This window comes from Aricia agestis, chromosome 22, assembly GCF_905147365.1.
Source record: "Aricia agestis chromosome 22, ilAriAges1.1, whole genome shotgun sequence".
In the NCBI taxonomy this organism is placed as follows: Eukaryota; Metazoa; Arthropoda; class Insecta; order Lepidoptera; family Lycaenidae; genus Aricia; species Aricia agestis.
The window spans coordinates 7,620,521-7,631,483 of NC_056427.1; the positions used below are offsets into that span (position 1 = coordinate 7,620,521).

General features: G+C 38.3%; 2 protein-coding genes and 1 long non-coding RNA gene across 3 annotated transcripts in view; 2 read left to right on the plus strand and 1 right to left on the minus strand.

The window, feature by feature from the left end:
- The window catches only part of LOC121738232, a 28,838-nt gene extending 20,147 nt beyond the window's left edge, over positions 1-8,691 (plus strand). Inside the window, exons 2-3 of the long non-coding RNA XR_006037262.1 lie at positions 5,812-5,817; positions 8,668-8,691. This is a non-coding gene — a long non-coding RNA (uncharacterized LOC121738232). The remainder of the gene's footprint in view (positions 1-5,811; positions 5,818-8,667) is intronic.
- Positions 1-10,963, minus strand: part of LOC121738206 (zinc finger protein OZF-like) — a 137,480-nt gene that overhangs the window by 92,862 nt on the left and 33,655 nt on the right. The window lies entirely within an intron of this gene.
- LOC121738209 (gastrula zinc finger protein XlCGF57.1-like) overlaps positions 1-10,963 on the plus strand; it is a 76,145-nt gene that overhangs the window by 45,561 nt on the left and 19,621 nt on the right. The gene's annotated exons all lie outside the window — the stretch shown is intronic.

Here is a 10,963-nt window from a genome sequence, read left to right on the forward strand (position 1 = left end):
TTTTACCACCGACATAAGATTAGCTTTCAGCTCAAATAAATTCGTTCTTTCAGCCTTTTTAGATCTTTCTAATGCATATGATAGTGTTATTATATCAATATTGAAACAGAAACTAAGACGTCTAAAAATTCCTAAAAAAATTATTTCATTTATTATAAACCTGTTAACTGTCTGTCTGTTAACTGTTAATCTATTATTTTCTATAATAATGGCCGTAAATACATAAGAATTGTAACCAAAGGTTTACCACAAGGCTTAGTTTTGAGCCCTCTGTTATATGACATATATACTTATGATTTAGAATTGGCCATTGCAGAGTTGTTGGATGTTGATGTTTCGCAGTATGCGGATGATCTGACCTTGTATGTTGTAGGGAATAGTGTTGATGATGCTTCCGCTAAGCTAACAAAAGCCCTGCATTTTCTTAAGCGTTGGTTGGACAACCACGGCCTAGATTTATCTCCAAATAAAAGCTCCATAGTTCTTTTTAGTCGAATGCGCGTAATTTATGATTTTTATAGTAAATTATTGTATTGTCAGCACGTGCGCCGTGCGCTGGCTGCCGGGCGGACTCTGTTGTTTTGCAGACGACGGGGCGAGGCGGGCTTTTTGTCCACAAAGGAATAAAGACCGCGTCTGCCCGTCGATGTCTGCAGCTGCCCTCGCCGCGTAGGTACACAAAGCACACGACGAGTAGAGACAGTCAGTTCAGGACGTTCGTTCTAGTGGAGATAGAGAGAATAGAGCTAGCAGCCGCCTCGCGCCACCGCGCCGTCTGCGTTACCCCGCATTTTGTTTGTGTGATCCCGCCCGCCGCGCCGGGGACCTGCGGAGCGGTCTTTTTGCCCTTGGTGTGCGTTGGTAATACATATTGTAGGATACCCTTTGTGCTATCGTTCGCGGCGAAATTGACCGGTCCGCCCAGCCCCGTCGTGTGCAAAGCGCCTCTGATCCGACGGGCTACGCTCCTTAAAATATTCGCCGTGTTATAATACCTACATATTTTGTAAATGCTATCATATAATTATGTGCCTCCTTTTTTTTAAAGTGTTGATATTTTTAACTACAGTCTACAAAATATATATGTATTAAACTTAGAATTCTAATAATAAATACTAAGACATACAAATAATTATCCATATTTTGCCCATCCTCCGCATTCGCCACAATTAAAACAAGTAAATAAATACGGACATAGGTACCTTGCGTAATGCAGAAAGCATTCATTAACTAAACAAATTGCAGCACCATCTTGACTTGTTAAGTCAAAGTTTTTGTTTTTATGAAAATAAGGGGGCGAACGAGCAAATGGGTCACCTGATGGAAAGCAACTTCCGTCGCCCATGGACACCTCGCAGCATCAGAAGAGCTGCAGGTGCGTTGTTGGCCTTTTAAGAGGGAATAGGGTAATAGGGGAGGGTAGGGATGGGTAGGGATGGGAATAGGGCAGAATAGGAAAAGGAATAGGACAGGGGATTGGACCTCCGGTAAACTCACTCACTCGGCGAAACACAGCGCAAGCGCTGTTTCACGCCGGTTTTCTGTGAGAACGTGGTATTTCTCCGGTCGAGCCGGCCCATTCGTGCCGAAGCATGGCTTTCCCACGTATGTAAAAACTGGTGCTCGGAAGTCGGAAGTTGGGCTGCGAGTGAGATTTGGTGCACGACGCATACCGCATACTTGATACCAGAAAATATCGTTATATTTACCGGTATTTTTATAACGATATTTTTTGGGTTATGTTACTAGATATCGATAAAAAAAATATCGTTATCTGGCTACCATTATGAAAATACCGGTACGTAACGATATTTTTCGGGTATTCAATAACGTTATGAAGCCCTGATATTAGCACGCACGTCGCTAGGCTAGCAACACCGTTACCAACTAGGGGGGGTATTACATTATCATTATTATACATGGTGCAATTAAACCTACCTGCCAAATTTTTTTTGGGGCTTAGGTATCATTAGGTGAGTCCATTAAACCAAAAAAATAGGGTGTTATTTTTTTACAATTACATATTTTATCCCAAAAAAAAAACGATACACACTCAGGGTACAGCTGCTGCATTCGAGAATCATCAATCAGCTGTTACGAAGACGAGGAACGCTTTCTTGCTCGTACAGTCTCTGCCTCAAAATGCCTCCTATTTTGAGCGTTTTGGTCGTTTTTAACATCAAATGGAACGCGGGGACAATGGTCACTTCATAAGTTAATAATAATTGCGATATTGCGACCGAGCTAGTACATCGCGCCGCACAGATATCCAGTCGAGACCGGTTATGCGTAGGGGTAAAGCGGGGGTGACGCGCGGGGTGGGAGGCGGGAGGCCCGCCGCCCACCGGTCGCCAGCGACCGTTTAGTACCATAGAGTACATTCTTATAATTGGGTTTAGTACCACGCGCGTAGTTGTATAGCTAACACGTAATTATTTTGTTTGTCACGGCGCCCCCGGCCCCCGCGCTTAATTAGTGTCTGTTACAATGTACCCTAACCACGATCGAGTGTTATGAAATGTGGAGGCATAGGTGGAGGTGCTACATTTTGAGTGGCGAAAGTTTACGCGGAACCCAGAGACTGTACGAGCAAGAAAGCGTTCCTCGTCTTCGCAACAGCTAATTGATGATTCTCGAATGCAGCAGCTGTACCCTGAATCTGAATCGCGAGACAATCAAAGACTCAGATTATGGACAGTTCGCACTTCGCAACACCTGCACACGCCTAGCCAGCCTCGAAGACATGCCTCTGACGAGGTTAAAAGTGACAAAGTTGTGCTTAACAAACTTTTAAAGTCTTAAAGACAATGTGCAAAACGCGCTAGACTTTGCTTTGAGCAAAACGGATGGCAGTTTTAACTCGTTTGAACTATGCTAAGTGTAGACAAGATGGAAGTAAAAAAGATTTAGAGGTAGGTTGTTTTGATTTTTAATTTTTTAATTAGTTGTAGTGTGTACATAAGTTAATTAAATTTTTTAAATACGCCTGAATGCAAAGGATGTGGTTTAGATTTATTATAAATTTCTAAAGTGCTTATTTTTCGTAATTAAAAAGTTGTAACTTTCGATTCTTTTGATGTGTCAATGTCAATTATTTTATTCTAAACATACATAACTGTCTACGTCCTTTACATTTGACGGTCCTAAGTTCGTCAAAGTATGAAGGGAAAATTCGCAACTTATGATAATAACAACAAACAATAGTCTTTCAAGCCACTCTAACATTGGCAACTCATCGGCCATTATTAAAAGAAGAAGATAATAACAAGAATGCAGTGATTAGTACTTAATCAAATTAAGCAATTGCCTAGGGCATCACGTCTGAGGGCCCCCTCAGACGTGATGCCAGAAGAGTTCAAAGACCGATTCTAGTTGATATACGGATAGGGGGGCCCACAGGCATGGATTGCTTAGGGCATCAAGTAGTCTTAATCCGTCACTGCAAGAATGTCAATGGAAGGGCGGGGCGGGGCCGGGCCGCGCATGTGTCCATATTTTGTGGTGTTTGGTAGGATAACTTTCGGAGGCTATTTCATTTTTATTTTTAACAAGGACTTATATATCCAAATTTGGCAGGAAGGTTAAATTGCACCCTGTATGATCATATATAGGATCCAATATATATTATGATCATTCGATCATATCTGTATATTACATTATCATATTTCATTGATCCTATTTTACGTCATATGTGGTTTCAATAGCCAATGGAGAGCGCTAACGCTGACAGGTATTGACGTCAGGGTTACTAGATCTCAGAGAATTCGATTTGTCAAAAGACAACGTAATTTTTATTATGGCTTGTTTTTTGTTATTTCAGCAAGATTATCCAAGTATATAATTAGAAAAATAATTACATTACATTATTTGAAACATATTAACGAACCAGAAATTAAAAACTCTTTTTTATATTAAATAACTGGCAACACCTATTTCTATGACCGTATTGGATCCAATCTCTCAGCAAAATATGTCGAAAATCTATGATCAAGGAAGAAATGAATCATATGTCTATATTACATTATCCAATATCATTGACTCAATGATCTCGGATCCAATATATATGATTATCTAATATCCCCCTAAATCTTTATTCATCAACGTACACGATAAAGTTATCCAGTTAAATTGTGAAACTACGCAATTTAGTTTGTACGATAGTCGGCCAACTTGAAATTGTATATCTGCGGGGAAGTTTAAGATGACCTGCATAGGAATCAACTTCCTCCAGTGTACATAGCCTTAGCAGCTTTGTAAACTTTTCTAAAAGTTTTAGAACAGTTTTTAACATATTTTTTAAATGCTGCACTTTCATTAAAGCAGTTTTCTTCATACAGATTATACATTGCCTGCTTATTTTAACACGTTCACTGTGCCTGCACCACATGTGTGTCATTTTAAGTGTTGAGTTCATACGTGTTTGCACAACATATGGGTCTGACCTCCATAGAAATTAAAACATTTTTAAAGGATACACGTGTCAGTTTCTTATCGTTTTATTGCATACACATATGAACTGTAAACTAGAAAAACTAACTGAACAATGCCCGTCCGGGGGACATTTCGATGGGGTTCCCAAGGTATGAGTACAGAGTATGTAAAGTTACTAGATTTTTTCAGTAGTATTAGAGTAAAATAAAACAAACTAATTTATCGATTACAATGAAAATGACAATTATAATGTAAGTAAATAATAAAAAGATTAATGAGAAGCATTATAGCATGAGAAACAATAGCACTATTTTCTGAAATCTGCCATAACTCCTCTTCCGTCAAGTCAAGGTCTTGAACGGCGGTTCAATAAATGAATAAAGCCGAAGAAAACACCAAACCAAAAGTAGATATTGTGCTGTGTGCACGAGTTGATTGATAGGTATTAAAGGAAACGAAAAAAATAAAATAATTAACGTGGAATTTAATAAATTCACTGAGTGCACCACATGTGGGTAGATGAAAATATAGTTCATATGTGTGGGTGTTTCAAAAAAATTTAAATAAAAGCAATTATAGGGGCTAAATATGATTTTATGTTAAACGAGCTTTTGCCCGCGGCTTCGCTCGCGTTAAGAAGTATTATTATGTAAGTTTACCTCTTAGGTGTTTCTTGTTATAGAGTAGGCTGGTATAAGTTCCAAAGAGAAAGTATGATTTATTTGATTTTGAAGTAAGTTTACAATTTTATTATAATGAAAAAAATGATTTAAGAGAAACGATCGGCTTACGCCAAAAGAAGAAGAAGAAGAAGAAGATCTGTGTTAAAAATATTTTAATATTTTATCGGAGGAATAACAATTTTATTTTATAAGAAATTTATCAGATAATATTAAAAAGATTTGCAAAAGTTGTGAAACTTGCATAAAAAATAAAACAAGAGGACATGAAAGATTTGGATCTATGTCTCATCTAGGACCAGCAACAAGACCTTTTGAGATTATGTCTATTGATACAATAGGCGGATTTGGAGGTTCGAGATCATCAAAAAAATACTTGCATTTATTAGTTGACCATTTTAGTAGATTCGCATTTATTCATACGTCTAAAACTCAAACAGCAAATGATTTCATAAGACTTTTATCTAGTATAGTGGAAACGGAAGAAATAGGCATGATTTTGACCGATCAATATCCAGGAATCAATTCAATTGCATTAAAAAAATTTCTTGGTGACAGAAATATACCATTGGTATTTACAGCAGTAAACTGCCCTTTTTCTAATGGCTTAAATGAACGTTTGAATCAAACATTGGTGAATAAGATAAGATGCAAAGTTAACGAAGAAGAGAAGAAAAGAGCTTGGGCTAGTATAGCTAAGGAGTGTGTTAAAAAATATAATGAGACTGTTCACACAGTTACAGGATTCTCTCCAACTTATCTTTTGTATGGAACAGAAAAAGTAATGATTTTACCAAAGGAATTTAGAAATAACTTAACGAGTGAGAGTTGGATAAATGACAAAAAAATTGCTTTGGATAATTCAAAAAAGTCCCATGATTACAACAAGAAATTATTTGACAAGAATCGGAAGCATTGTAATTTTAATGTGGGAGATCTAGTTTATGTTGAGAATGGAAATAGGCTTAATAGATGTAAGTTAGATGAAGTTTATATTGGACCATTTAGGATTGTAAAGAAAGTGTCGAGTTCTATATATGAAATAGATACAGGTCATAGAAAAGCTGAGTCAAACCTATTTCATGTGACTAAAATGATTCCTGTACCTATGTTAGACTTAAATTAGACTTATGTAGGCCTTTAGATTTAGTGATGTAAAAAAAAAATGGATTTTTTTTTTTCTCCTTAAGGGGGGAGATGTAAGTTTACCTCTTAGGTGTTTCTTGTTATAGAGTAGGCTGGTATAAGTTCCAAAGAGAAAGTATGATTTATTTGATTTTGAAGTAAGTTGACAATTTTATTATAATGAAAAAAATGTTTTAAGAGAAACGATCTGTGTTAAAAATATTTTAATATTTTATCGGAGGAATAACAATAAACGTAATTGTCGTTTCTCTTATTTTACAGGTATGATATTATTATATTATTGTTGTATTTAGTTTGTTTATAATTTTACTTTTAGTGATTAAACTCTTATTTTACAGAGAAACAAAATTGTTTACTTGTTTTCCTCCATACATCAAAATAATCTTATAATTATATAAAAACTTTCATCCCCTATTTTAACGCCTTGGGGTAGGAATTTATCAAAAGTCTTTCTTAGTGGATGCCTTCGTCATAACATCTACCAGCATGCCAAATTTCAGCCCGATCCGTCCAGTGGTTAGGGGTGTGCGTTGATAGATCACTGTCAATCAGTCAGTCACCTTTGAGTTTTATATATATATGATTGCATGTGAGGGGACTACCTAGCAATTTGTAGCTACACTGTTAACGTGTCGCCAATAATTCTCGCCTGTATGAACTCTAGTGTGTGCTGTCAAATTGCTTTTGTATGAAAATTTCTTTGAACATATGTCACAGCTATATGGCTTCTCGCCTGTATGTATTCTTGTGTGTACAGTCAATTTGCTTTTTGTACAAAATTTCTTTGGACAAACACCACAGCTATGTAGTTTTACGCCTGTATGCACTCTTGTGTGTGAATTCAATTTGCTTTTCCTTGAAAATTTCTTTAAACAAATGTCACAACTAAATGGTTTCTCTCCTGTATGAATTTTAATGTGTTCACTCAAATCTTGTTTTGCAGAAAATTTCTTTGGGCAAATGTCACAACTAAATGGTTTCTCGCCTGTATGAACTCTTGTGTGTACAGTCAAATGGTTTTTATTTAAAAATTTCTTTGGACAAACATCACAGCTATATGGTTGTTCGCCCGTATGAATTGTTTTGTGTATAGTCAAATAGTTTTTTTTTGAAAATTTTTTTGAACAAATATCACAGCTATATGGTTTCTCGCCCTTATGAAATTTTTTGTGTTGTGTCAAATATGTTTTAGTTGAAAATTTCTTTGAACAAATATCACAGCTATATGGTTTTTCGCCTGTATGCACTCTTATGTGTAAATTCAATTTGCATTTCCATGAAAATTTCTTTGAACAAATGTCACAACTAAACGGTTTCTCTCCTATATGAATTCTTGTGTGTACAGTCAAATCTTTTTTTGTAGTAAATTTACTTGGACAAATGTCACAACTAAACGGTTTCTCGCCTGTATGAATTCTTGTGTGTACAGTCAATCCGTCTTTTGTACAAAAATTCTTTGGACATGTGTCACAGCTAAATGAGCCTGTATGAGTTTTCATGTGCCTCAGTAAATGGCTTTTTGTTGAATAGTTCTTCAAACAAACATCACAGGTGTGGGGTGTCTTGCTGGACTGCGCTGCGCTGGCATGGCCACGCCCCTCGCAGTCATCTGTGTTGGGTCGCTCGTCCTCGTGTTTGATACCTGAACAAATATTCTCACGTGAGACCGAACCTATCCACATGCACATCACTTGTTTGAGCATTACACCAGTATACAAGTAGTAACACGAACTCACATTTGAATACTCTTACAGAATATTTTTAATAACATTGCACTTACATTATACACAATTAAATGGTTTATCAATCAGGGAAACAGTATTGTAATGAGGTAATACTCAAAGTTATGTCCGTATAATATATTATATTACCTTTACCTCTTGGCTGACCCCCCCAGTCCTTGGGATCTTCTACGACCAGGTGTGTTGTTGGACTTTGGCGCACATATTGATCTTGCTGAGTATAAATACTATCCACAACCCGTGAATCTTGCACGGTTTCATCTTTTGCATTTTCATAAAGATTAATGGTTTTTTCTTCTTTTACTTCATAGTCAATAATGTTTTCTGTTATTTCAATCTCACGAGTATCTACAATTTGTCGAAGCGTAAGGATAATAATAACAAATGATAAAGCATGTGAAGACAGATGGATGGATGTTCAACTGTCATGCAAAAACTATGTATTATCTTGATGGTGAAATATGGGAGATTGATGTATGTTTTATATTGATTGCAGATTTAATCTTCTACTTCCGCCCTCCCCCCTGAAAGTCAGGTAAAAATATACTTACACTCAGTAATTTCCATTTCAAATTTAATGGCCACATCATCATGTTCCATGTGTCTGTCCTGGACATCCTCAAATTCCAGAGGCTCCTGTTTGACTAACACGACATGGTCCTGTACAGTTTCATTTTCAATATTCTGTGTCGTAAGATGGACTAAAGTTTTTGGTAACTGTAACATTTAAATATTAATTAATAGCAATATTTAATCATCTTTAAGAAAATCACTTTATACAACATCAATCACCATAAAGGATGCTAATTTTTAAACTTTTAGGTACCTGGCTACTGCTTGTTACAATGTTATGGAGGTTGGCAACTTGTTGTAGTCTCGCACGACATATGTAGCACAGAAAACATAACTCTGCTTTCGCCTGTTCGGAAACAATGACAAGACAATTCATCACTTTCATTTTATGGATTTTCCAGGCAACTGACGTATATACAGCACCAGATAATACAAGATGTAGCCTGTAACTTTCTAATATTGTGGGGGACGTACATGCGGTTAAAAGTAACAGTTACTTACAGCAGGGCCGTCTCTAGCCCATGTGGCGCCCGTGTGCAAACATTACCCTAGCGCCCCTAACCCTAGCAAGCGCGCGGTCAAAATGAAATGGGTACATAGTACAAGTACAGTCGGGCCGCTTAAGGGTGAGGACTCCATATTAGTATGGGTATAATATAAGGGGGCAAACGAGCAAACGAGTCACCTGATGGAAAGCGAGTACCGTCGCCCACGGACACTCGCAACATCAGATGAGCTGCTGGTGCGTTGCCATCCTTTTAAGAGGGAATACGCTCTCTTCTTGAAGGTTTGCAGGTCGTATTGGTCCGAAAAATATACTGTTGATGACAGTTCATTCCGTTTTACAGTAGGTGGCAGAAAGTTACACGAAAAATGCTCAGTGGAAGACTGCCACTCATTAAGGTGATAAGGATAGTATATTTTTCGTGTGGAAAAATGGCGAAAAGTTGCAGGAGGTATGATTCCGAACAATTCCTCAGAGCACTCCCCGTGATACAACCGATAGAGGATTTAGAATGAAGATACATCTCAATTCTCGGCGTAATTTCTAGGTCCAGCCTGTTTAAAACACTATGGCAATCAAGAATTCTCTTTGTTGGATACGAGCCAGAGGGAGATAGTTTATATTTTAGCGCCCTTGCCCAGAGATAAGAACAGTATTCCATATGAGGCCGAACCTGCGCCTTGTAGAGTTGTAGGTGTTGGTCCCGTCTGAAATGCTGTCTCGCTCTGTTAAGAACACCAAGCTTTTTCGAGGCTAACTTGGCTTTACTCTCTAGATGACATCGAAACTAGAATTCGCTTGATATGTTTACGCCAAGTATTTCAATGCTGGGGGAGATTGTTAAAGAGGTGCTCTCAAAACGAGTCTTGGCGGGGTTGAATTGGAGTAAGTTTTGTCTACCCCATTTAGGGACTTTCTCCAATGCATTCTCTACTTTAGGCACAAGTTCGTTTCGACTCTCAATGACATTTAGCCGAGAAATATGGGGTTAGCCGGCATATTATAGGGCATCACCTGTACTATCATCCGCATAGCAATTAATGCCGCTGGTCAGTCCTGAGGGACACCAGCATCAACAGACTGAGTTTCAGAGCATTCTGTCTGTGTATGCTTCTGTCTGCAAAGAAACTTGTGACTCATTTGCATAAATTCTCGGGGAGCCCATATGATGGAAGCTTTGATAGCAGCGCTTTGTGCCAAACCCGATCAAACAGCATTAACATTAATAATAAAGAAATCGCAGTCCAAAACCTTAGGCTTGGCACGACATTGTCTAGATTTCATTACTGTTTAGAGATAAACAAGCAGCTCCACTTGGCTAGGTTTTTTTACATAATGCTTTTGGTGGGATATTTAGGGTGGCGCACCTTGCTTTGCTGTAATTCGAATTTCGACAAATATAAGAAGATCTCCAGATGCTACACAAAATGTATGCAAACTGAAGTTCTTTTCACGTTGGTCATTAAAGCGCGGTGGCCGGCCAACGCGGGCGGGCGCCGAATGGGGCTCCGTTGCGAGCGGCGCTCGGCGCCCCTAGGACCGCGGCGCCCGGCGCCCCTAGGACCGCGACGCCCGGCGCCCCTAGGACCGCGGCGCCCGTGTGCAACGCACATCCTGCACATAAGGGAAAGACGCCCCTGAGTTACAGTCATATTTTGTGATTGATGATAGTTTTTATTTCGAACATCAAATGAATTCAAACTTCTGGTAAGTGGCCGATATATCGAGCGAAAAATCCGAGTGTGGTGTTTTGTGGCTACTGGCTCTGGCCTTGTAGGCTCTAGCCGAACTTTTGATTAAGGTCAGGTGGGGTAAGAGAAACATACTTTACTGGTTTTTGAACATTTTGGCCTTCAGCTATCAAAATTATGACACAGAACTAGATT